We start from the raw sequence: 22,806 nt of genomic DNA on the forward strand, positions 1-22,806 counted from the left end.
GTTTTTTTCCCACCCCGCAGAGGAGAAGGTGAAATCTCGGTGACTGAAGTGACTTGACCAAGTTATCAGACTACCAAAGTAGACAGTACAGAAGCTGAAGCTGGACCAGGAGCTCCTTACTGCCCACCTGATGCTTTTCCCTTAACCACACTTTATTCCTCTACGGGAAGAAAGATAAAAGTAAGTTTTAAAGCACTTCCTAATTTCTATATGCTCAAATTAGGCCTGCTCCTGGAATACTATTATATTACTTTTAGTAATATTATTATATTACTAAATCTAAAGTGTTGATTTTTCTTTCATATTACATACATAGTTTCTTTGAACATCAGAAAATAATCCCTTTTGAGACAAGTTCCCTTTGTCAATTTATTTTATCAACTATATTTGAAGTGAAAATAAATTGAATATCCCAGGTCTCGTCATTTTATCCATCAAGTAGTTCTATGGGTACCTGTTTTGTATTCCTCTTGACTCTTCTCTTAGAAGCAATTTCCATATTGAGTCATCCATGAATGATTGCCCATGTTTTCCAGGCAAAGCAATAGTTTTATTATTTTTAAATGACTCATTACTTCTGAATCATCACACCTTCTGTACCCTGTTAAATAAAAAATTTTAAAGACACTTCTAAAATTTCTTCTGCTCTCAGCTTTTAAATGACCCACTAACTAACATGGATATTCAATCAGTGCTCTCTTGTATCTACAGTTCATGTTGATCATTTCTTCTTGAACTCTTTCATCAGCTGAGATAAAACAATGGAATTTCTTTACTTCATACTGCCTGCTCCAGATGTTTCCTGAAATGGAACAAATAAATAGCAACATAAAAATATTTGTAACACCTTTCTGTACTTTCCATCATTACATTTGTATTGTGTAAAGTTTTATTAACTTCCCAAGTTTCTTTATGAAATTAGGAAGAAACACCCATGAAAGCAAAATAAGCTCTGATGTTTGTTAAACAAACAAACTTCTCCGAATTCAAAATCCAACAAGTTGGAAGAAGGAAACACTTTCCTGCCTTGAATTCAGTGACATATTTTGCTGGTTCTCCACCTGTCTTTTGAATATTCATTTTGTCTCCCTTCTTACATCCTTCTCCATGCCTTATGTATGCCAGCCTTCCTCAGAATTTTGTACTTGACCTTTTCACATACAGTGCATGCTAAGTCTCATCTATTCTTCTGGTTTTAAAACCCTTATCTTTGGTACTTACTCCCAAATCTTTTTCTTCAACTCTCTCTTGCTGCCAAGTATATCCAGCTGAATGAGGAGTGTCTTCTGAGTGTGTCACTGAAACATGAAAATAAAGCTGAATTCATTTTTCCTCTACCCTTGACCCTCCAGCCAGCCTTAGCTCTACATCTTCATAGAGATCATCTTCACATCTCCCTTCAACTTATTTTTAATTTTTAAAATTTGTAATATTATTTTCATGTTTAAAGAATCATTATAAAAGGCTTTTTAAAAATTACCATCATTACATTTGTATTGTGTAAAGTTTTATTAACAAGTTTCCATTCCCAAGTAGGCATGCTCCTAAAAAACTGTCAAATTTTTCTTCACTATTTCTTCTTCTGTTTATCTCCAAATTTCTAAATTCATACTTATTGCTAATTCATCATTCATTAATTTTAAACATTATGAATTTTGGCTCTCAGCCTGTTTTACCACATTGACAAAATAAAGGATAAAAATTATATGATCATTTCATTAGATGCACACAAAATATTTGATAGAATTAAAAACACATAAAGTTTTATAAGACTCAACAAACTAGAAATAGAAGGGAGTTTTCTCAGACTGATAATGGGCATCTACAAAAAGTCCTACAGCTATTATCATACTTAATGGTGAAAGACTGAATACTTCTTCCCTGAAATCAACTACGGGGCAAGGATTTCTGAATTCACTGCTTCTATTCAGCATTATTCTGGAAATCCTAGCGAGTATGGCAGCAAGGCATGGTAAAGGTAAAGTTGTGTCTATTCTCAGACAATACAATTATCTATATAGAAAATCTCAATGGATTTACACACACACAAAAATACAATAATCGAATTTAGCAAGGTAGAAAGTGATAAGGTTGATCAACTGTATTTCTCTGTACCAGCAAAGAACAGTATATAAAATGAAAGTAAAATAATAGTGTCATTTTAATTAGCATAACAAGACATATTCGAGAAAAATTTAATGAAAGTCCTGAAAACATTAAAGAACATCTAAATAAACAAACAGATATACTATGTTTGTGGACTGGAGACTTGATACTGTTAAGATCTCTATTTTCACCAAATGGAAATTGAGATTGAATGAAATTCCACTTAAAATTCCAGCGGGCTTTGTGAAGATTGCTGATTCCACTGTTTTTGTAGAAGGCAAAGAACCCAGAATATCCAAAACAATTCTGGGGGAAAGAATTGAGAGATATGTTTTATAATTTTCATACTTACTCTAATTCTACAATAATTAAAGCATAATAGTATCAGTATATATATATAGACAAAATTATAGGGAATTCAGAATTAAGCCCCATATATAGTTGGTTTTCATCAAAGGCTCCAACATAATTCAATAGGGGCAGTAGTCTTTTTTTATTTGTGGTTCTGGAGATCAAACCCAGGGCCTTGTGCATGCTAGGTAAGACCTGTACCTCCAAGCTGCATACCTAGCCCCAGAATAGTCAGTGTTTTGAACAAATATTGCTAGGTGATCTTCAAACTCAACCTCATAGCATACATAAAAATTAATTAAAAGTAGATATAGTTTTAAAAATAAAGCTGAAGCTATAAAACTACAATAAAGAAAAAAAAAGCTCAAAAATCTTTGTGACCAAAGGATAGGCAAAGATCTCAGCACACAAATGTATTAATAATAAAAGAAAACTGGATTAATTAGATGATAAAAATTAATAAGATTAAAATGTATTACTCTTCATAATGGCACACACTTATAGTACCAGTTACTCAGGAGGCTGAGGTGGGAAGATTAATATATCCAGGACCAGTCTGGAGATATAGTGAGACTCTGTCCAAAAACAAACTAAAAAAACTTCCTAGTTTCAAAAGCTATTGTTGAGAAAATGGAAAGAAGCCACAGACTAGGAGATGATATCTATATCTAAAATATAAAACAGAACTCTTAGAATTGAATAATAAACATTAATGTGTTTGTATCCCTGTAGTATGCTGTTTTTAAGTCCTTTGGGTATAGACCCAGGTGAGGGATAGCTGGGTCAAATGGTGGTTCCATTCTCAGTTTTCCAAGAAATCTCCATACTACTTTCCATATTGGCTGCACCAATTTGCAGTCCCACCAGCAATGTATGAGTGTACCTTTTCCCCCACATCCTCACCAACACTTATTGTTGTTTGTCTTCATAGTAGCTTCCATTCTGACTGGAGTGAGATGAAATCTTAGAGTAGTTTTGATTTGCATTTCTCTAATTGCTAGTGATGATGAACAATTTTTCATACATTTGTTAATTGATTGTATGTCATCTTCTGAGAAGTGTCTGTTCAGGTCTTTGGCCTATTTATTGATTGGGTTATTTGTTTTTTTGGTGCTTAGATTTTTTATTTCTTTATATACCCTAGAGATTAGTGCTCTAATGTGTGAGGCGTACAGATTTGCTTCCAAGATGTAGGCTCTCTATTCATCTCACAGATTGATTCTTTTGCTGAAAAGAAACTTTTTAGTTTGAATCCATCCCATTTATTGATTCTTGATTTTAATTCTTGTGCCAAAGGAGTCTTATTAAGGAAGTTGTAGCCTAATCCCACATGATGGAGATTAGGGCCTACTTTTTCTTCTCTTAGACACAGAAATATCAAGAGATGAAATGATTGAATTGTGAGAGCTGTAAACCGAATTAGTCAATCCTAGCTGGAATGGACTGACTGAGTTTTAGCTGTAGGCAGGTGGGGTGTGGCTGGAGGAGATGAGTCACTGGGGGCAAAGCAGGGGGTGCCCTGAAAGCATTGTTCTTCCTGTGGTCCCTTTTCCCTCTCTTTTTGCTTCTGGACCCCACCATGAGCTAGGCAGCTTTTTGTGCTGGGCCCTTCCTCCATGATGTACTGCCTCATTGTGGGCCCAGAACAATGTAGACATTTTCTATGAATTGAAACTTCTGAAGCTATGAGCCCCAAATAAACGTTTCTTCCTCTAATTAGGTATACCAATTACAGCTAAAAAAAAAAAAAAGAATTGACTAATAAAAGACAACCCAAAGGATTTGAATAGACTCTTCACCAAAGAAGATATATATGAATTTCTAATAATCATATAAAAATGCTCATATCATTGAATCATCAGGGAAATGCAAATTAAAGCCACACTAAGATACCACTTCACACTAAGATGACTAAGATAGCTCTCAAGTGTTGCTAATGAAAATGTAAAATGGTAGAACTACATAAGAAAACAGTTTTGCAAATTTTTATAAAGTTAAATGTACACTTATAACAATAATTTCATTGCCAATAACCTAAAAGAAATGAACACATCCACAAAAAGATCTTTACTTGAACATTCATAACAGCTTTAATTTATAATAGCATGAACTAGAACCCAATGTTCATCAGCTGATAGATTAAACAAATTTTGATATTTTCATAACTGTGGATTTACTCAGCAATTGATTCACTTAGAATTCAAAAGGAATTTATAATTGATATGTACAGTAACTTGAATGACTTTCAAAACTATTGTGCTAAGTGAGAGAAGCCAAACAGTAAGTTATATATTGTATGATTACATTCATATGAAGGTAGAGTCTGATAAGATTAGTCTATAATGATAGGCATCAGATGAGTGGTTGTTGGATATTTTAGGTGGAGGAATTTGGCAATTAGTTAACATGATTTTTGACAAATCTCATGACAGATCTCAGTATGCACTTAACTACTCTGTATGTCAATTATGTATCAGTAAAGTTTATTTAAAATAAAAGTGAGGCTCTGAAAAGCTGAAAGGAAGCTGTGTGTTTGTGGATACCATACATCAATTAATAGGCTTCACTTAGGGTGATCATGTACCTTGAGGAGATTTTTATTTGTTCAGAAAAGGATTCTTTAATCCACAGTGAGGATTAGGAGCTGGAGGTAATAAGCAATTTTGGGGGCAGGGCTGGGGGAGAATGGTGGTGGTGAGGAGCTGGCTAATGGACTCACTGTTTGATATTTAGATTTCTACTCAATTTTCCTTTATCTTCAGTCTTTTACTGCCTTCTGTGTCTGATGCCCCCTGGTATTAGTGCTTTTCTGGTTCAGTTTCTCCCCCCAGCAAATAAATTTACAGTCTTCATCAGGATAAAAGAGTTTTTTCTGATTTGTAGAATGAGTGTAGGAGGTCTAATCAGTGTCCCAGTGTTCACTTCTTTACCCCATTTTCTAGGGTACCGTTATCTTTTGATTTGTGGAGGATGAACTGGTTTGCTTGTCATCAGTATCCCACTCTGCAGGTCATTTACCACTCTTCCTTCTGTTTTCTGTCTTCATATATACTAATTTGGGATTTCAGGACTCTCCTAGGTTTTTTTTTTGTTTTTGTTTTAATTATTTATGCATGACAGTACAATGCATATATGCACTTTGATATATCATACATAAATGGGATATAATTTCTCATTTTTCTGAGTGTACATTGCAGAATTATATTGGTCATGTAGTCACACATATACATACAGTAACAATGTCTGTTTCATTCTATTATCTTTCCTATCCTCACATTCCTTCCCATCACTTCCCTCTACCTAATCTAAGATAGTGCTGTTCTTCCCTAGTGTCCCCCTGCCTTGTGAATTAGCATCTGCATATTAGAGAAAACATTTGGCATTTGGTTTTGTGGGGTTGGCTTATTTCGCTTAGCATGATATTCTCCAACTCCATCCATTTACTGGCAAATGCCATAATTTCACTCTTTAAAGCTGAGTAATATTCCATTGAGTATATGTATCACATTTTCTTTTTTTTTTTTTTTTAATTTTTTATTGATTATTTAAAGCATTACATAGCTCATGATATATCATCTTTCATACATTAGACTCAAATTGTGTTTTGAACTCCCATTTTCACCCCAAATATAGATTGCAGAATCACATCTGTTACATATTCACATTTTTACATAATGCCATATTAGTGTCTGTTGTATTCTGCTACCTTTCCTAACCCCTACTATCACCCCTCCCCTCCCCTCCCCTCCCATCTTCCCTCTCTATCTCCCCTGCTGTTGTTCAATTCTCTCCCTTTTTTTTCCCTCCCCCTTGCCCCTCATAGCCTCTTGTAATTTTATGTATCCTTGAAGGTCTCCTACCATTTCCATATGCTTTCCCTTCTCTCTCCGTTTCTCTCCCCCCATTCGTCTTTGTTATCTGTAGTCTTTTCCACATGCTCTTCCTTCCTGTTCTGTTCTTAGTTGTTCTCTTTATATCAAAGCAGACATTTGGCATTTGTTTTTTAGGGCTTGGCTAGCTTCACTTAGCATAATCTGCTCTAATGCCATCCATTTCCCTGCAAATTCTATGATTTTGTCATTTCTTAGTGCTGCATAATATTCCATTGTGTATAGATGCCACATTTTCTTTATCCATTCATCTATTGAGGAACACCTAGGTTGGTTCCATAGTCTAGCTATTGTGAATTGAGCTGCTATAAACATTGATGTGGATGCGTCATTATAGTATGCTGATTTTAAGTCCTTTGGGTATAAACCAAGGAGTAGGATAGCTGAGTCAAATGTTGGTTCCATTCCCATTTTCTGAGGAATCTCCATACTGCTTTCCATAGTGGTTGCACCAATTTACAGTTCCACCAGCAATGTATGAGTACATTTTTCACCACATCCTTACCAACATTTATTGTTGCCTGTATTCTTGATGATTGCCATTCTGACAGGAATGAGATGAAATCTAGGAGTAGTTTTGATTTGCCAAGAAGCAGTTGAGATTATATCATGTAGTTAAATTGATTGGTGAAGTAAAGGATAGTATAAGGAGTGAAATCAAAGAAAAAATATACGGCGTGAAAAACTACTTCAACAAAGAGTTAGAGATCATGAAAAAAAAAAACAAGCAGAAATCCTCAAAATGAAGGAATCAGTAAACAAATTATAAATTCAATAGGAAACATCACCAAAAGACTAGACCACTTGAAAGACAGAACTTCAGACAATGAAGACAAAATAGAGTTGAACATGTGGAGAAGATGGTAAGAAACTATGAACAGAACATCCAAGAATTATGGGATAACATGAAAAGACCAAATTTAAGAGTTATTGGAATAGATGAATGAGCAGAGATACAAACCAAAAAAATGCACAATCTTTTCAATGATATAATAGCAGAAAATTTCCCAAACCTAAAGAATGGAATGGAAAATCAAATACAAGAGGCTCACAGGACCCCAATGTACAAAATGACAGCAGACCCACACCAAGGCAAATTATAATGAAAATAACTAACACAGAGAAAAAAAGATAAAATCTTAAAGGCTGTGAGAGAAAAAAATTATGTATGGAGGAAACCAATTTGTATCTCAACTGATTTCTCAGCCCAGACCTTCAAAGCTAGGAGGTCCTGGAATAATATATTTTAAGCTCTGAAAGAAAACGGTTGCCAACCAAGAAATTTATATCCAGAAAAATTAAGTTTCAGATTTGAAGATGAAATTAAAACATTTTATGATAAACAAAAATTAAAAGAATTAAAAATTCACAATTGGGGCTGGGATTGTGGCTCAGTGGTAGAGCACTCACCTAGCATGTGTGAGTCCCTGGGTTTGATCCTCAGCACCACATAAAAATAAATAAAATAAAGGTACTATCTCCAACTACAACTAAAAAATACATTTAAAAAAATTTATTCTATTTGTTATATATGACAGCAGAGTACATTACAATTCATATTATACATATAGAGCACAATTTTTTCATATCTCTGTTGTATACAAAGTATATTCACACCATTTGTGTCTTCATACAAATACTTTGGAGAATGCTGTCCATCTCATTCCACCATCATTTCTAACCCCATGCCCACTCCCTTCCTCTCCCATCCCTTTGCCCTATCTAGATAGAGTTCATCTGTTCCTCCCATGCTCCCTCTCCCTACCCGACTATGAATCAGCCTCCTTATATCAGAGGAAACATTTGGCATTTGTTTTTTTAGGATTGGCTAACTTCACTTAGCATTATATTCTCCAACTCCATCCATCCCCTTTTATTACTGAGTAATATTCCATTGTGTATATATACCACTTGTTTATCCATTCAACTACTGAAAGACACCTATGTTGGTTCCACAATTTAGCTATTGTGAATTGTGCTGCTGTAAACATTGATGTGACTGTGTCCTTGTAGTATGCTGGTTTTGAGTCCTTTGGGTATAGACCCAGGTGAGGGATAGCTGGGTCAAATGATGGTTCCATTCTCAGTTTTCCAAGAAATCTCCATACTGCATTCCATATTGGCTCCACCAATTTGTAGTCCCACCAGCTGTGTATGAGTGTACCTTTTTCCCCACATTCTCACCAATACTTATTGTTGTTTGTCTTCATAATAGCTGCCATTCTGACTGGAGTGAGATGAAATCTTAGAGTAGTTTTGATTTGCATTTCTCTAATTGCTAGAGATGTTGAACATTTTTGCATATATTTGTTAATTGATTGTATATCATCTTCTAAGAAGTGTCTGTTTAGGTCTTTGGCCCATTTATTGATTGGGTTATTTGGTTTTTTGGTGCTTAGCTTTTTGAGTTCTTTATATACCCTAGAGATTAGTGCTCTATCTGATGTATGATGGGTAAAAATTTTTTCCCATTCTGTAGGCTCTCTATTTCACCTCACAGATTGTTTATTTTGCTAAGAAGAAACTTTTTAGTTTGGAATCTATCCCATTTATTTATTCTTGATTTTAATTTTTACACCAAAGGAGTCTTATTAAGGAAATTAGGGCCTAATCTCACATGATGAAGATTAGGACCTACATTTTCTACTATTAGATGCAGGGTCTCCAGTTTTATTCCTAGGTCCTTGATCCATTTTGAGTTGAGTTTTATGCATGGTGATAGGTAGGGTTTAATTTCATTTTGTTGCATATGGATTTCCAGTTTTCCCAGCACCATTTGTTGAAGAGGTTATCTTTTTTCCAGTGCATGTTTTTGGTACCTTTGTCTAATTAATATAAGATAATTATAATTTTGTGAGTTAGTCTCTGTGTCCTCTATTCTGTACCGTTGGTCTAACCAGTCTGTTTTTGTGCCAATACCATGCTGTTTTTGTTACTATTGCTCTGTAATATAGTTTAAGTTCTGGTATAGTGATGCCACCTGCTTTAGCAGATGAATTTCATGATTGCTTTTTCTATTTCTATGAGGAATGACACTGGGATTTTGATTGGAATTGCATTAAATCTATATAGTGCTTTTGTTAGTATGGTAATTTTGATAATACTAATTCTGCCTATCCAAGAGCAAGGTAGAACTTTCCATATTCTAAGGTATTCTTTGATTTCTTTCTTTAGGGTTCTGTAGTTTTCATTGTAACGGTCTCTCATTTGTTAGATTGATTCCCCAGTATTTCTTTTTTTGAGGCTATTGTAAATGGGGTAATTTTCCTCATTTCCCTTTCAGAGGATTTGTCACTGATATACAGAAATGCCTCTGATTTATGGGTGTTGATCTTATATCCTGCTACTTTGCTGAATTCATTACTAGTTTGGCAGTTTTCTGGATCTTCTAGATATAGAATCATATTATCAGCAAATAGTGCTAATTTGAGTTCTTCTTTTCTTATCTGTATCCCTTTAATTTCTTTCATCTATCTAATTGCTCTGGCCAGTATTTCAAGAATTATGTTAAATAGAAGTGGTAAAAGAGGGTATCCTTGTCTTTTTCCCATTTTTAGAGGAAATGCCTTCAATTTTTCTTCATTTAAAATGATGTTGGCCTGGGGCTTAACATAGATAACCTTTATGATGTTGAGATATTCCTGTTATCCCTAATTTTTTAGTGTTTTGAACATGAAGGAGTGCTGTATTTTGTCAAATGCTTTTTCTGCATCTATTGAGATGATCATATGATTCTTACCTTAAGTCTATTGATGTGATGAATTACATTTATTGATTTCTGTATGTTGAACCAACCTTGCATCCCTGGGATGAACCCCACTTGATCGTGGTGGACTATCTTTTTGATATGGTTTTGTTTTCAATTTGCCAGAATTTTATTGAGAATTTTTGCATCTATGTTCATTAGAATTATTGGTCTGAGGTTTCCTTTCCTTGATGAGTCTTTGCCTGGTTTTGGAATTAGGATGATATTGGCCTCATAGAATGAGTTTGGAAGTTCTGCCTCTTTTTCAATTTCTTGAAATGAATTGAAGAGTGTTGGTATTAGTTCTTCTTGAAAGGTATTGTAGAACTCCACTGTGTATCCATCTGTTTCTGGGGTTTTGTTGTTTGGTAGGGTTCTGATGGCGTCTTATTTCATTGATTGATACTGGTCTGTTTAAATTTTTATATCACCCTGATTCAATTTGGGCAAATAAAAAAAAAGAATTTACAATGAGAAAGCCTACACTACAGGCATTCTCATGTTCCAAGAGGATGAAGTGAAAAAAAAAATAGTGAAAACCAGCAAAGCGAAGATCTACACTAAAAGGACATTCAACCAAATGAGAAACTAAGACAAATCAAAAACCCAGAAATAAATCAAAATTACAGGGAATACAGCTGGGTATGGTGGCACATGCCTGTAATCCCAGTGGCTCAGGAGGCAGAAGCAGGAGGATCACGAGTTCAAAGTCAGCCTCAGCAATTTAGTGAGGCATTAAGCAATTTAGTGAGATCCTGTCTCTAAAAAATAATAATAATAATAATAGAGCTGTGCATGTGGCTAAGTGGTTCAGTGTCCCTGAGTTCAATCCCTGGTACCCCCCCCCAAAAAATGACAAGGAATACAAATCATATCTCAATAATAACCTTATATGTTAACAGCCTAAAAAGACTGGCATATTGGATTTAAAAACAAGACTCAACAATATTCTTTCTTCAAGAGACTCACTTCATGGGCAAAGACATCTACAGGCTGAAGGTGAAAGGATGGGGAAAAACTTGTCACTCATTGGATTGCGTAAATAAGTAGGAGTTTCCATTCTCATTTCAGATAATGTAGACTTCAAACCAAAGTTATCAGAAGAGGCAAAGAAGGACATTTCATACTTCTTAAGGGAAGTATATATAAGCAGGACATAACAATTATAAGTATTTATGCCCCAAACAATGGAGCATCTATGTACATCAAACAAAACCTTTTCAATTTCAACAGTCAAATAGACCACAGTACAATAATACTGGGTGATTTTTAACACACCTCTCTCACTACTAGACAGATCTTCTAAACAAAAACTAAATAAGGAAACCTTAGAACTAAATAATACAATCAATAATTTAGACTTAACAGACGTATATAGAATATTTCATCCATTAACGAGCAAATATACTTTCTTCTCAGCAGCACATGGCTCCTTCTCTAAAATAGACCATATCTTATGCCACAAAGCAACTTTTAGTAAACACACACACACAAAAAAAACTAGAGATAATACCCTGCATTCTATCAGACCACAATAGAATGAAATTAGAAATCAATGATAAAATAAAAAATAGAAGCTACTGTAATAAATGGAGGCTAAATAATACACAATTGAATGATGAATGAATAATAGAAGACATTAAGGATGAAATAAAAATTCTTAGAGGTAAATGAGAATACTGATACAACATATCAAAATCTCTGGGACACTCTGAAGACAGTACTAAAAGGAAAGTTTATTGCATTGAGTGCATTCATTAAAAGAATAAAAAGTCAACAAATAAATGACCTAACACTGCATCTCAAAGCCCTAGGAAAAGCAGAACAAATCAACACTAAAAGCAGTACAAGACAGGAAATAATTAAAATCAGAGCCAAAATCAGTGAAATCGAAACAAAAGAAAAAATTGACAAAATAAAACTTTGGTTCTTTGAAAAATAAATAAAATAGATAAACTCCTAGCCATGCTAATAAAGAGAAAAAGAGAGAAAACTCAAATTACTAAAATACAAGATGAAGAAGAAAATATTACAATAGGCACGTCTGAAATACAGAAGATAATTAGAAACTGTTTTGAAAATTTATACTCTAATAACATAAAAAATATTGAAGACATCGACAGATTTCTAGAGACATATGACCTACCCAAACTGAATGAGGAGGTCATACATGCTTTAAACGGATCAATTTCAAGTAATGAAATAGAAAATGCCATCAAAAGCCTACCAACCAAGAAAAACCCAGGATCAGATGGATTCTCAGCTGAGTTCTACAACACCTTCAAAGAAGAATTAATACCAATACTCTTCAGGTTATTCCATGAAAGAGAAAAGGAGGGAATCCTAAACTCATTCTTTGAGGGTAATATCACCCTGATTCTTTGATGTGTCTTTGTCTGGTTTTAGAAATAAAACTTCAGACCAATATCCCTGATGAACATAGATGCAAAAATTCTCAATAAAATTCTGGCAAATCACATATAAAAACTTATTAAAAATACAGTGCACCATGATCAAGTGGGATTCATCCCAGGGATGCAGGGTTGGTTCAACATACAGAAATCAATAAATATAATTCTTCATATTAATAGACTTAAAAAGAAGAATCATGATCATCTCAATAGATGTAGAAAAAAGCATTTGACAAAATACAGCACAATTTCATGTTCAAAACACTGGAAAAACTAGGGATAGTAGAACATACCTCAACACTGTAAAAGCTACATATGCTAAACCCAAGGCCAGCATCATTCTAAATTTAAAAAAAGTTGAAAGCATTCCCACTAAAAATTGAAACAAGACAATGATGTCCTCTTTCACTGCTTCTATTCAACATCATCCTTGAAACTCTAGCCAGAGAAATTAGACAAAAGAAATTAAAGGGATACAAAATATGTAAAGAACTCAACCTACCACTATTTGCTGATGACATGATTCTACATCTAGAAGATCCAAAAAATTTCACCAGAAAACTTCTAGAACTAATAAATGAATTCAGCAAAGAAGCAGGATATAAAATCAACACCCATAAATCAAATGCATTCCTGTACATCAGTGATAAATCCACTTAAAAAGAAATTAGGAAAACTCCATTTACAATAGCTTAAAATATATGTGCGTGTGTGTGTGTGTGTGTGTGTGTGTGTGTGTAATCAATCTACCAAAAGAGGTAAAAGACCTCTACAATGAAAACTATAGAACACTAAACAAAGAAATTGAAGAAAACCTCAGAAGATGGAAAGATCTCCCATGCTCCTAGATAGGCAGAATTAATATTGTCAAATGGCCATACTACCAAAAGCGTTATACAGATTTAATGCAATTCCTATTAAAAGCCCAATGACATTCTTCATAGAAATAGAAAAAGCAATCGTGAAATTTATTTGGAAAAATAAGAGACCCAAAATAGCTAAAGCAATCCTTAGCAAGAAAAGTGAAGCAGGAGGCATCACAATACCAGACTTAAACTATATTACAGAGTTATAGTAACAAAAATGGCATGGTATTGGCACCAAAATAAACTTGTAGACCAATGGTACAGAATAGAGGATACAGAGACAAACCCACATAAATATGGTTATCTCAAGCTAAGAAAAGAAGCAAAGAAGGTGCCAAAACAAAAAGAAGCAAAAAAGGGTACCAAAAACATTTACTGGAGAAAAGATGGCCTATTCAACAAAGGGTGCTGGCAAAACTAGAAATCCATATGGAGCAAAATGAAATTAAACCTGTGTCTGTCACCCTGCACAAAAATCAACTCAAAGTGGATCAAAGACCTAGGCTGTAGTGTTGTAGGGACAGACGAGGCAAGGCACTGAAGATAGCAGGAAACAGTTTATTTGGCTGCAGCCAGGTTCAGAGGGCACAGCTTTTGCTGTAATCAATCAATCCTCTGAACTCTGAGTTAAGATAATTTCAGACTTTTATACCCAGCATGTAAGGGGAGGGGCTCAGATATTCACGGTCTGTAGAAGTTCACATAAAAGCAGTTTTTTTTTTTTTCTTTCACTGTTCTGGGCAGGTTAACCCTTCAAGGACAACACCTGATAAAGGGAGATCCTCTTCTCCCCTTTCTTTCCTCCCTCTGCCAGCTGTTACCATGGAGCCCAATTGGTAACTTCTTTTATCTTAGAAATGTAGACATCTCTGTGAAGCCCCAGCTCAAGCCCAGAGACCTTGTTTATACATTTCTACAAACTACTGTACTGAATACATGTTTGTAAAAAACTAGTAAGGGGGTTTCCAGCACCTAGAGTGCTGATTTCTTCCTAGCCAGTGGCCAAGTAAAACAGGGCAACATGAAAATTGGAAGTTTATCTACATTGAACTCTTCTAAAAAGAGACTCTTTTGCTGACAGTCCTAAAATCAGCCATGGTGAAGATTTCTGGAGAAACCTAGTTAAGATTTTTCTGTGGAGAAAAGGGGTGCTACTACACTAGAACAGAGACCCTGCACCTAAGAGAAGGAAAAAATAGGCCCAAATCTGTACCACATCAGCTAGGATCTGACTTCTTTAACAAGACTCCTAAAGTACAAGAAGTAAAATCAAGAATCAATAAATGGGATGGATTCAAATTAAAAAGCTTCTTCTCCGCAAAGGAAACGATTAATAATGTGAGGAGAGAGCCTACAGATTGGGAGAAAATCTTTACCACATGCACCTCTGATAAAGCATTAATCTGTAGGATATATAAAAAATTCAAAAAACTTAACACCAAAAAAAAAAAACCTCAATCAATAAATGAGCTAAGGAACTGAACAGACACTTCACAGAAGAAAAAATACAATTGATCAACAAATATATGAAAAAGTGTTCAATATATCTAACAATTAGAGAAATGCAAATCACAGTTATTCTCCTAGGTTTTTGAAGATAGATTTTGCATTCCTTTTTCTTCTTGTCATTTGGTGGAAACCTTAGAACTGTAAAACCCGTTTCAGCTTTGGCAGTATCAAACTCCTACTTCTTCAAAAACACAAGGCCTTTTCGTGTGCCTTTGTAGAATTCCTTTCTGCTTACAAGGCCTGTCTAGTTCTTTATTTACCTAAGAAAGCTGTCATCTCTCAAAACCCAGTTTCTTTCCATTGGTTTCACAACAGATCCATTTCATCAGGAATTGCCATATAGCAGGTTACTATGGAGTTTTCTAGAAAGTACTTCTTCAGAAAGTACCTAGAGCAATTGTAATCTGCTCAAAGTGGAAATTATAGTAAATGCTCATTATTTGTTGAATGGACTCTGAAGAACCAACACAACAGAACAACACAACCAGAAATTAGGAAAACAGACTCTTGTCCTTTCAGAGATAAGAGAACCAAAAGAGAAAAAAGGCCTGTGGGGGATGGGGGGTGGGTGGGAAGGCCACATACAGAAGACCTCAGGGGGAGTAAATATAAATGTTCAGAATAATTATAAAAATTCCTAAGAAGTCTGTTGAATCAGGGATAAAAAGCAGAATATCATAGACATTTAGACTGATGGGAATTTTTTATAATATTTTATTTTATCTAAATTAAGACTGTAGAACACTCATTATTCTATTTGCCATTAAGAAAAAAAACTCTTATGAAACTTTGATATATTGCTTGCTTTTAATTTAGAACTTTTTCACTTATTGAAAGAATTCTTAGTTTTTGTTGACAGATATTCTTAATTTCTTATCATTCTTGTGCATAAACAAGGGGAAAGTAATTGGTTAAAATATTTCTATAATATTGTCAGTAGTGGTTCTGTCAGTGGTGGTTCTTACACCCTTTAAAATCATTTTTCAACTTAGAGTCTCATTTATGTTTATCTTCTTTCTCACAGTATCCTCTTCTATGCCATCAAGAGTGATGATAAAACAAAGAATACTTTGCTATATTCCTTGAAGTTTTTTATTTGTTTTTGTATTTGAGGGGTTTTTTTTGGGGGGGGGGTATTCTTTTCTCTTTTTTCTTTTTTCTTTTTTTTTTGCCAAATCATTACTCATGTTTTGTATGATGGTATCTTTTCACTCTTGCTAGAAGGTATCATTCAGTGACAACAATGTCACAATTCTGATCAATAGGAATTTTAAGATGCTATCAACTATAAGATGTAGTCATCATTTCAATTATGTTAAAATATCCAAAAAAAGTATTGTAGAATTTAAAAATAGGGTAGCTTAATAGTTAATGTGATTGTAACACCAACAACTTTCTCATTGTATGATTATTTGAAAATTGCTGCTTTCTTAAAATATATTTATAAGCAAATTTAACTTCTCAAAATGCTATCTTTTGTGAAAATTTTTAGGAATGTTATCTTCATCAACTTTAAAAAAAATTTTAGTTGTGAATGGACACGATGCCTTTATTTTATTTTTATATGGTACTGAGGATGGAACCCAGCCTTCCACATTCAAGGCGAGCACTCTGCCACTGAGCTACAACCCCAGCCGTTCATCAACTTTTAAAAGAAGCCTGATGAAAAAAATAGAACTTATATCTCTCAGATGATTTAATGAAGTCTCCACTAATATGTAGTGAATAAAATATTGGTTAGCTAACCTAATAATTCAAGTCAAAGTTTATTGCATAAGCAGGTGTCATCCTAATGAGAGATCTTTGGTGAATTGCTAAAGATGTTTCTTTCCTTTGCTCCTTAATGTTTGATATCATTTGATCAGTGAACATATTACATCATACTTCTATGAGTGCTTTCTCATTTATTCTTGAATCTCTTGTCAGTGTTCTTTTGTGTTCTGTCCTTTACAAAAAACCTTGAAGTACCCCAACATTTACCATTCCTACTTCAACATCAGTCCTGCTGGTATTTTCAGGATATTTTCTTGTTTTGTTTGTTTGTTTGTTTGGTACAGGAGATTGAACCCAGGGGCAGTTAACCACTGAGCCACATCCTCAGCCCTTTTTATTTTTTATTTTGAGACAAGGTTTTCCTAAGTTGCTTAGGGGCTCCCTAAATTGCTAAAGCTGCCTTGAATTTGCAATCTCCTGCCTCAGCCTCCTGAGCCTTTGGGATTTCAGGCACATGCACCACACATGGCCAAGATCTGTTCTTACATTTACCAATTTCTAGTCATATTCCCCCTTAGTTCCATTAGCATTCCAGATTTTCACCATCATTTCAAATCCCTAATACCTCTTCTTTCCCCAAAACTCTTTTTTTGTTTTATTTTTAGTTGTAGATGGACACAATATCTTTATTTTTATTTATTTATTTATTTATTCATTTGCCTTTTTTAATGTGGTGCTGAGGATCGAACCCAGGGCCTCACGCATGAAAGGCTTAGTGCTCTACCAGTGAGCTACAATACCAGTCCTCCCCAAAACTCTTAATAATTTTGTCTTCAGTTTCACTGAGAAAATTTGAAACTGTCATGGGGGGAAAGAATCCTTTGTTTTTTTCCTCTTTCAACTACTATCCCATTGATCTCACTAGAAAAAGTATTTAGCTTCTGAGATTAATCCTTTTACTGGGACTTTGGCTATTATTTCCTGCCTCATTGGAACCTCTTCTTAATCCTTCTCTTTGACTGATACATATATATATAAACTCAAATATCTTCCATTCTTAAAGGAAGAAAATAAATAGCCCCATTCTCTTCTAGCTACCATTTTATAGCCCTCCCTCAACCCCATACTGGGGATTGAATCCAGGGGTGGTCTGACACTTTTGAGTGGTCCATCCCTTTTTACTTTGAGACAGTGTCTTGCTGAGTCACCCAGACTGGAATTCCAATTTGAGATCCTTCTGCTTCAGTCTCCCCAGTAACTGGGCCACCACATCCAGCATTATAGTTTTCATTAGTGCATTACAGTTTTCCATTTGGTGGGATTAATTGTTACATATTAGTACACACATACAATATAGCAATATAATTTTAGCCCTCATTTTTTAACAAAAGAAATCAATGAAAATCCAGGCTATTTATACCATATTTTTGACACTGAGCCCCTGAAATTGCAGTTGCTAAGGTTACCAGCACCTTCATATTGGCAAATCTAGTGGATAATTTGTATTTGTCCTTGATCTGTCAGCAGTATCTAATGCTGGTGACATTATTTTTAAAGTCGCTGCTTCAGCCTCCATAAACACTGCTATCTCCTGGTTTCATTGTTAGGCTTTTTAACTCTTCTTTTTAGAATTCCTCTAAGAATTCTTCTCCTGTGTTTTATACAGAAATGTGTCCTCAGTTGTGCCTTCAGCCCAGATCTGTCCTCGGTCTGAGAGGATATTTACCCTGAGTAATTTTTCAAAGCTGCATCTCCAACCCACATCTTCCTGCAATTATTCACCTTTTTATCCAGTAATCACCATTTGGATGTTTTATGGGCACTTCCTCAAATAAAATATTCAAAATCAAAACCTTTCTTCAACCACCCCTCATAAAACTAAAACCAAAGTCTGTCTTGGGAGCAACAGTACTAGTATGCTAGTACCCAAGTCAGGAAATCAAGATGCCTCATTGACTTTTCCCTTCCCCTGAGTTCTGTGGATTCTTGCTCCTCGGCTATCTAATCAGTGCCCTTTCTTTATTATCACTGCCACATATTTGGTTTAGATATGCTGCCACCTACTTGGTTTAGATATTCATTCGTGGATTACAGTAGTCTTTTAATTGATTTCCTTTCCTCCAGTCTGATCCCTGTATGTTTTCCACTCAGCTACTTGAATGATCTTTCTAAATCATAAATCTCATATTACTATTCAGCCTAAAAGTCTTCGTTTTTTGAATAGGTTTAGAATAAAGTGCAGTCTCCCTAGTTTAACATACAAGGCAGCCTGTGGTATAGTCCTGTTGCTCTCTGGTCTCTTCCCCTCTTTCTGGCTCTATAGTCCCCCACAGTGAAACCAGCTGCAGATGCCTGTGCTCCTAGACTCTCTGTGCCTCCATATGGGTTTCCCTCCACCTGGAGTATCCTTCCATTTTGTCTCTTGCTGATCTTTCATATTTACTCCTTATTTTATTTTGAAACTTCAGTCTGATTTACATGTTCCTTCTTCAAATGGACAAAGGACATAAAGAAAGACTTCACAAATGAACAATGACAAAATATGTGCCAGGTAAATGAAGAGATGTTCAGGCTCATCAGTAATCAAGCAAGTATAAACTTTTACTTTTCCATCTGTCAGATTATCAAAAAAATGTGAAGAATGATATCACTTCTGTGGTGTATAGACCATCTTTTATACTGATATTGGAAGTATAAATTTGGCATTTTTCTGGAGGATGGATTGGTCCTATGTATCTTAAGAAACTCTTAAAAATGTATGTGTACACATAAACACCCCTTTTGACTATTAGCTGGATAACTATTTAAAGTATAAGCATAAGAAAACTTACCAGTACATATGTAAAAATAATATAGTAAATGACCTAAATTTTCAACAATAGCAGATGATTAAAGAATTATTTCATCCAAATGATAAAATATGATGTATCCATGAAAATGAGCTAGGTTGGGGCCAGCATTGTGGCTCAGTGGCAGAGCCCTTGCCGCCTAGTATGTGTGAGGCACTGGGTTTGATCTCCAGCATCACATAAAAAATAATAATATGCAAATAAAAATCAAGGTAAAAAATGAGTTGCGTCTATTTTGACGCAGAAGTAAATTCGTGAGATAGTGGCAGTTTAAAGTAAGTTGTATACCTGGTATGGGTCATGTTTTATAAATATACATTTTTAATTTTTTTTGTGTGTGTGTGAGATGCTGGAGATCAAACCTAGGGCTTCATGCATACTAGGCAAGCACACTACCACTAAGCTACATCCCCAACCTCATTTGTAATTTTTTTTTCAATTATCCAGTCAACAAGTATTTATTGAAGGCCCAATATGTGCCAGATACATCACAGGGTCATCCCTTTCGTTGTAAAAGTTATAGTTTAGCAAAGGAGACAGAAGTATTAAAGTTACTAAAAAGTTATTAAAACATAGTAACAGTTATTAAAATGCCATTTGAAAAAGCTACATGGAATGTCCCCCAAAATTCACGAAATTTATTTGCCACTGTAACAGCATTAAGAGGTGGGCCCTTTAAGAGGTGCATAGGTCATGAGGGTACTGCCTTCATGGATTAAGCCTCTATTGTGAGACTGAGTTTCTCATAAAAGGATGCATTTGGCTCTTTTTTCTATCTTGCACACTTCCTTGCCATGCCATGTGATGCTGGCCGCCTTGTTTTCCCAGATGGCCCCCTTGAACTTGAACTTTTCAGCCTCCAGAACTATAGAGTAAGCATTTTAGAAAGGAGAAAAAGTTTTCTACAGGACTTACAGAGAAATATTCAAGCAGAGGTGGGCTGGAGTTGGCTGATCCTTGTTCACAGGAGCTGATTATTAAACTCTTAGAAATTTTTCCAGCCTATTATTAAATTACTAGTGGTTTGACTATGCCTTTAGTGGAAGTGTTTACACTACAAAAATTGGCAAAGGCTGCAGATCAGGGTGCTTTCCTCTGAGAGCCAGTTGTTAGCATATCACTTAATCCAGAGCTTAGTTCTTAAGGGTGAAATGTGGCATGAGATCCAGTTTCTGTTCCACTGGTGATGCTCTTCCATGCTTGAGAAAATGCCCAAAGTACCAAGACACTTCTGGAAAAATATGGTCCCTTTGATTATACCTGCAAAATCTCTAAACAAAGTATTAAGACCATAATGAGTGAAAAGCTTCAATTTTCTAATTAAATCCTAAAATACTTAAAGCATGGGTGTTGGCTGAGTGCAGTGACACATGCCTGTTATCCTTGCTACCCAGGAGGTTGAGGTAGTAGGATCACAAGTTCAAGGCCAGCCTTAGTATTTAGTGAGAACATGTTCCATGAAATAAAAAGGACAGGGAAATATAGATCAGTGATAAAGCACCCTTGGTTTAATCTCTAATACCAAAAATAAAGCACAGATGCTATCATTTTAAAATTAAAACAGGTTCTTTTATCAGTAGTTAGCTCACACTTTATTGTCCTTCCAGGATCCTGTCATTGTTAACATTGAGCTTTTGCTTGTGCATTTCCTCCTGCCTAAAACCTATCTACTGAAGTCCATGCATCCCTGAAGCTCTGAAGTCCTACCCCACCTCTGGATCTTCTCCACACTCACCAGACCCCCATGCTACCTCTGGATTCTGGTTGTTCCAGCTGTCCAAAGGATTTCTTCAGCACTGATTTCCTCAATGTTTTGACTTGCCACTATAATATCTGGTGAAGGTACACCCATGGTTTTCGGTAGCAAAAGAGGGACACTTGCCAATGTCTGGAGACATTTTTAGTGTGACACGTAGAAGTGGTATTGTTATTAGCAGCTGATGGGAAGAGGCCAGAGTGCTGCAAAACATCCCACACTGCACAGGACAGACTCCCCCTCCCAACGATCCAACCCTGAGTGTCAATATTGCTGAAACCCTGAGGTACACTCAGTGATGGCATCCTAGTGCCACTTGACCCCAGCAGAAGCAAGCATAGAGCCAAGCAAAGACTTCTAACTATTAGTGGCAAAACAAGTACGGCTTTACCCACCCCAGGGTTTATTCCAGAACATATTTCTTCTACCATGTTGACCCATTGTTCCTTCCTCCCTCATTCTTCCTCCAAACCCTGACTAAAAATAGAAACAAATCTAAGTTTCATAAATTGATGGGAACTGTTATAGTTTGATTATGAGCTATCTCCCTAAAGTTTCTATGTTAATGCAGCAGGTGAAATGATTAGATTATGAGACCTATAAACTAATTGGAGGGTTAATCCATTTGATGGATTAATAATTTTTTAAAAACTGAGTGGTTGCCGGGCACCATGATGTAGATCTGTAATCCCAGTGGATTACAGAGGCTGAAGCAGGAAGATTGCAAGTTGGATGCCAGTCTCAGCAACGTAAAAAGACTCTGTCTCAAAAGATAAAAAGGGGTAGAGATGTAGCTCAGTGGTAAAGTCCCCCTGTGTTCAAATCCTAATATTAAAAAAAAAAACCCTGTATGGTAAAAAAAATTAAAATACTGATAGGCAGGTGGGGCATGGCTAGAGAACGTAGGTCACCAGGGATTAGAAGGTTCTTTTGGCCTCTGAAGCCCCATCCCCTGTCTTTCTGCTTCCTGGCTGCCATCAGCTGAGTAACTTTCCTCTATTACACCTTTCCACTATAATGTTCTGCCTTTCCTCAGGACCAAAGGAATGGAGCCAGCTGACATAGGCTGATCCTCTGAAACCATGAGCCCCCCAAATTTTCCTCTTCTAAAGTTGTTATTGTCAGGTATTATGGTACCAGTGACAAAAAGCTAACATGGTTTCAATAATGAGTTGTCAGGGGGAGCTGATGAGGTCCGAGGTACATCATCTTCTTGAATATTGTGGGGCTTCCGTATCTTTCCAGGAATGTACCCTGTGATCCTCTACTAGAAAAGTGTCTCTACTAAAAGTGTCATTTTTAAATTTTTGCAAGAAAAAAATTTGAATAATTTTCATAAAAATATTAGCAGTGGTTATTTCTGAATGGTGATATATATGTATGTGAATGAATGTATGTGGGCAACTTTTCTGAAAGTGAGCAAAATGGGAAAAAAAAAACAGAAGGCCCACTCTAGTGTCCCTGCTAGCTGCTATGTTTGCCTCTGTCATTGCCCTCATTAAACAGTGGCTTAAGGACCATCACCATAGATTATTGAGCATATTCTCCCAGGGCCTGGTGCAAATTAGAAAATGTTTGGTAAGTTAATTAGAGCAAGAACATCAATACAT

General features: G+C 35.5%; 1 protein-coding gene across 3 annotated transcripts in view; it reads left to right on the forward strand.

Moving 5' to 3' along the window:
• The window catches only part of PPP2R3A (protein phosphatase 2 regulatory subunit B''alpha), a 168,559-nt gene that overhangs the window by 23,723 nt on the left and 122,030 nt on the right, over nt 1-22,806 (forward strand). For all 3 annotated transcript variants that reach the window (XM_081302778.1, XM_081302781.1, XM_081302779.1), the window contains exon 2: nt 21-180. The gene's annotated coding sequence lies outside the window, so the exon portion shown is untranslated. The remainder of the gene's footprint in view (nt 1-20; nt 181-22,806) is intronic.

The sequence above is a fragment of the Spermophilus citellus genome (assembly GCF_964194105.1).
Source record: "Spermophilus citellus genome assembly, chromosome: 7".
NCBI classification, from domain to species: Eukaryota; Metazoa; Chordata; class Mammalia; order Rodentia; family Sciuridae; genus Spermophilus; species Spermophilus citellus.